We start from the raw sequence: 6,000 nt of genomic DNA on the forward strand, positions 1-6,000 counted from the left end.
TTTGGCAAATTTAACTATTTCTGGCCCGTGGTGATACATTTATCTTTACAAATTTCAATAGCTTTTGAACCTTTTATGAAATTGTTTCAAAACAAGTTGTATTTGATAAAGTGCAACCCACATGACATACTACACCTTTTATTTTGGTCAATTTAACCCTTGCTGGGCAGTGGTGATGAGTTTTTGAAAATAAATTTCAATAGCTTTTTAACCTTTTATGATATTGTTTCTAAACAAGTTTTATTTGAACAAGTGCCACCCACATGACATACTACACCTCTTATTTTGGTCAATTTAACAATTAATGGCCCATGATGATGCATTTTTGAGAATACATTTCAATAGCTTTTGAATGTTTATTGAAATTGCTCAGAAAGAACATGTAGCTGTTTGAATGAAGTAATGGTGGGGTAGGCAATAATTTGAGCAGCTTTTTTAACAGGTTTTAAAATATTTTTATTGACCAACTGTCAATATTTTGCAGAATGTAAGTATATACACACAAAACAACAGCAATAGTTATAATCCAAAAAAATTACTTTCAATGTAAAAATTAAGTTGTCTGACTCATGAGAGACATAACTTTTGCCAGAGGTGTACATACAGTAGGTGTATGCAAAATGTTGGTGTATCCACAGGATACATTTAAAGAAAGATGGAGCAGACATTCCCAGAAACAGAGACTGTTTGTCTGTAAAGGGCCATTGTGGATCTAGGACATTGTCCAAGACAAGTAGCAACACATCTCATGTTATGCATTACATAAGGTAGTCTCTGTTTCTGGGAATGTCTGCTCCAGCTTTCTTTAAATGAATCCTGTGGAAACACCAACATTTTGCATACACCTACTGTATGTACACCTCTGGCAAAAGTTATGTCTCTCATGAGTCAGACAACTTAATTTTTACATTGAAAGTAATTTTTTTGGATTATAACTATTGCTGTTGTTTTGTGTGTATATACTTACATTCTGCAAAATATTGACAGTTGGTCAATAAAAATATTTTAAAACCTGTTAAAAAAGCTGCTCAAATTATTGCCTACCCCACCATTACTTCATTCAAACAGCTACATGTTCTTTCTGAGCAATTTCAATAAACATTCAAAAGCTATTGAAATGTAGCTTTTTTTTGTTCTCAAAAATGCATCATCATGGGCCATTAATTGTTAAATTGACCAAAATAAGAGGTGTAGTATGTCATGTGGGTGGCACTTGTTCAAATAAAACTTGTTTAGAAACAAAATCATAAAAGGTTAAAAAGCTATTGAAATTTATTTTCAAAAACTCATCACCACTGCCCAGCAAGGGTTAAATTGACCAAAATAAAAGGTGTAGTATGTCATGTGGGTTGCACTTTATCAAATACAACTTGTTTTGAAACAATTTCATAAAAGGTTCAAAAGCTATTGAAATTTGTAAAGATAAATGTATCACCACGGGCCAGAAATAGTTAAATTTGCCAAAATAAGAGGTGTAGTATGTCATGTGGGTGGCACTTGATCAAATAAAATTTGTTTTGAAACCATATCATCAAAGGTTCAAAAGCTATTGAAATTTATAATGAAAAATGTATCACCACGGGCCAGTAAGGGTTAAATTTGCCAAAATAAGAGGTGTAGTATGTCATGTGGGTGGCACTTTATCAAATACAACTTGTTTTGAAACAATATCATAAAAGGTTCAAAAGCTATTGAAATTTGTAATGAAAAATGTATCACCACGGGCCAGTAAGGGTTAAATTTACCAAAATAACAGGTGTAGTACGTCATGTGGGTGGCACTTTATCAAATACAACTTGTTTTGAAACAATATCATAAAAGGTTCAAAAGCTATTGAAATTTGTAATGAAAAATGTATCACCACGGGCCAGTAAGGGTTAAATTTACCAAAATAACAGGTGTAGTATGTCATGTGGGTGGCACTTTATCAAATACAACTTGTTTTGAAACAATATAATAAAAGGTTCAAAAGCTATTGAAATTTGTAATGAAAAATGTATCACCACGGGCCAGTAAGGGTTAAATTTACCAAAATAACAGGTGTAGTACGTCATGTGGGTGGCACTTGATCACATACAATTTGTTTAAAAACAATATCATCAAAGGTTCAAAATCTATTGAAATTTGTAATGAAAAATGTATCACCACGGGCCAGTAAGGGTTAAATTTATGAAGGTAGGAGATGTAGTATACATCATGTGTGAGGTTCGTCACCTTCGTTTTTACTGTGTAGTGTAGTTTGTAAACGGTCCCTTAGCTCTCGCGGAGATGGCGGCAGCCCATAGAAAACAATATATTTCGTGTTTTTTAAATGGCAAACATTTCTGACATAAACTGAGTTGTAGTTGCTTGTCTTGGATCCCAAAAACAATACTTTGCAAGTATTAAGTCATTTGCATGCACCGTTTGAGAGCTATTGAAGAAAGAAATCTGAATATGCGAATATGAAACCAACTTTACCGGAGTAAGTGTCAGTAGGTGCGAGTGAATGTGTGTGTGTGTCTGTGTTGCCCTGTGAAGCACTGGCGCCCCCTCCAGGGTGTATTCCCGCCTTGCGCCCAATGATTCCAGGTAGGCTCTGGACCCACCGCGACCCTGAATTGGATAAGCGGTTACAGATAATGAATGAATGAATGAATAATAATAATAATAACAAAATACTGAGCAGCTACCATAGCACCAACCAGAGGATATTTTATAAAGCTGTGGTTGTTTTAAAAAGAAGGAGTTCTCAGGTAGCTAGATAACCTAGAATTGAGGACTGTCCAATTGCTAAGTCTTTCAGCTCTTTTCCTGTTGGACAGGCTTGATTTAAGGCTTAAAGTATGGCTACTCCCTCTTTTTGGAAAACCACTATGCCAGGTGAACAGAAACCTGAAACAGGCCTACAATAAGCAACTAAATCCGGAGAAAAATCTGTAAACTGTCAGTTGTGTAGGGAATAATTTTGCAAACCTGTCTAACAAATACTGGCATTGCCACTGAAGGAAAATACCAAAGAGTCGACTCATCTTGGTGAGCTGAGCCGATTGACGCGATTCAGTGAACAGTTCCTGTTTTCGCTCTTCGGTTCATTTCTTCGCCCAGGTTTGATTTTTTCCAAAGTATCGGTGAACAAATCCCAGTCTTCAAGCAGGAGAGAAGATTTTGGTCTCATATTTCTGCTTTTATTCGTCGTTTCTGTGCTTTAGAGTCGTTTTAAGTTGTACGGCTGATAGCGTAGTTACTACGGGCAGCTTTAGAAATCCGTGGGTATATTAGAATAGCTTTAAGTTTTCGCAGTGACCTTGTGTCCTCAAGTCGTTAGGACAGCAACACAAACTAACGTTCACCAGGAGCTAACGCGTCTGTTTGGCGCCCAACAAGGCATTTTATTTTAATGTTAGCTTAGCTAAAACTAATCATATATATATATATAACGACGTTGCCATCGCCATTTTCAGTTAATCCCTGCATGTTGTTAAGAGTGGGTTAGTTGGTTACGTGTAGAATTGGCTTCAAAAGAGTCTTAAAGGGGTTTATTTGCAAAGAGCTAGCACAAATCCAATCGAAAGACACGACTAATACATCGTATTAAAACATAAACACTGCATCAGTACAAGGTGTCGCATATATGAATGATATAAGACGTAATAAAGCGTTAATTAGTGAGGGTGTGTTTGCAGAAATATGCCTCTGTTTATGTAACTGATTTGCAGCCATTGTCCACCAACAAGCTTATTTACCTTACGGCTGTTATGGTATTATAACGTAAACCCTTAAAGGTTAACCCAGCTATTTTCAGTCCTGCAATAATATAAACCAGCTTTGCTTCTTTTTCAATGAACAAAAAAAAAAAAAACAACTGCAGCCACAGCTTTAACACGTTTAGTATTTATTAGGAATACATTTGAATAATAACAAAGCCGCGTTTTCATTTTTTTAATCAAATCTTGAGTCTGTAGAAGGGTAGATTTTGGTCTTTGAATTGTGTGACATACCCCTTAAGGAATGTTTTTCTAAATGAGCATTAAACCACAGACTGGGCTTAAAGACCCCCTGCATGTGTTGTGTTTATGTAGCATAGGAAAATGCATTTTATCAGCACATTATTTTGGGAATTAAAAAAAGGCAGTTTTCTGTGGTCTGCCTCAGTGTGAAACGTGATAAAATCTTCTGATTTTGTGCTTCATCTTATGTAGTGTAGAGATATTAGGATTGTCCCACCTCCTCTGAGTCTTCAATCACAGCACGGGCTTGGGTTTATTTGAGCGTGCAAAGACCAAGTTAATTTTTTGTGAACACAAGAAGGGGAAATTTTATAACTGAGTGAATATAGTTAAAAAACAGACTTTTGCTGGGTTCCTGAGCTGAGGGAGTGCTGAACAGATCTGTGGCTCATTCTCAGTAAAAGGGAGAGCACTGAAACGGGTGATGTTGTGAACAGCGGGAGAACTGTTGTGTTGTTTGATCCTTGTGGTATTTAGACTAAAGCATGTCACAAATGTTTCATTAAGACCCCAGGAATGTGTTAACTTGGGAAAAGGGAATTAATTCTTCCTGAGCAAAATATGCATTCAATCCTATCGCTGAGTATTTCCACTTTGAAATTGCAGTGCACCAAAATTTTAATTGAGCGCAGTGTCAGATTCACCATGTAGATTTTCAGAAAACTAAGAAAATAATAACATTGAGATAAATAAATTATGTCTTATACTTCACTAAAGGCTGAATCAACATTAAAAGCCTATCTATGTCAGAAAATACACCAGCATTAAAACTACAGACAGGGTAATATTATGAGATAAAGGGTGGCGGGGGTCCAGAGCCTACGTGGAATCATTGGGCGCAAGGCGGGAATACACCCTGGAGGGGGCGCCAGTCCTTCACAGGTAGATAAATTACTATCAGAAAATGAATAAGGGGTTTGTCCCCAGTGTTGAATCTTTGTGTACTGTGTGACAAGAAGTACAACTCTTTTAGCTGCTGCATGTGACCATTCTACCCTATCGACAGGATTAGAAAACCTCCATACAGCTTTTGGCAAGATTATTTTAAACTGGTTTGGGAAGGAGCATGGAGTGAGAATATCTTTCAGCTGATTGGTTCAGCAAAAGATAATTAAGGGGAGGAGCTGTGCCATTTAGCATCTACCATTGGTCTGATCCAGATAGATGACAGAATATCACCTCTTTTGGGGGCTATGTGCCCATCTGCCACCTCTCTCAGCAGGATAATCCTCTTGGATACCTTCACATCTGTCAAAGAAATAAAAAATAAAAGAAAGAAACACACTTCTGTATATATTTTAAATAAAATCCATTGTTTCATTTATGAATTATGTTGTATATTACTCATCTATGACTGTGTTAGGTGTTGTGTGTTATTCAGATTTATAAACAACCCCTGTATTTCTTAAGCTCTATTATCTTTTTCTAAATATATGTACATTTCCATTTGAGCTGCTTCTTATACATGTAGATCTTTCCCAAGAGATTTTATGACCTGCAGAAAACAGACTGAGCACCAGACTATTTGTTTTCATTGATTCAGGCCTGTAATTTATAATTTACAGGTCATTTATAGTTGACATTTAACACTCTAGCTCTTTGTTGTTTTAAATGCAGCTTTCAAAAGAGCCTTCTTCCAGATCTCTTGTGTCCGATTATGAAAAAAGTCCAGTAAAATATAGTTATTTTTGTAATTTGTTTTGTAATGTTTGTTATAGAAGAGGCGTTCTTGTATGTTACAACTGTAAGTTAAGAACTATTTAAACATCAGGATTTAATTGTTATATATTCTTTATTCAGTAGGTGTCAGTACTTTGATTTTCTCCTTAACCCTAATATTTTAGATTATTAACACATTTTCTATGATAATGTAAATGTAGAATATGTATTTGTCCACAAGGGGGGTGTAAAATACTACACTTGATTGTGGATCGAGTGGAGAGTATCAAAGAAACATAACGGATACAAAAGTCTGTTCACAGGGCTTTTGTTTAAGATTTATGCAAGTTTT

Source organism: Hoplias malabaricus, chromosome 5, assembly GCF_029633855.1.
Source record: "Hoplias malabaricus isolate fHopMal1 chromosome 5, fHopMal1.hap1, whole genome shotgun sequence".
NCBI classification, from domain to species: domain Eukaryota; kingdom Metazoa; phylum Chordata; class Actinopteri; order Characiformes; family Erythrinidae; genus Hoplias; species Hoplias malabaricus.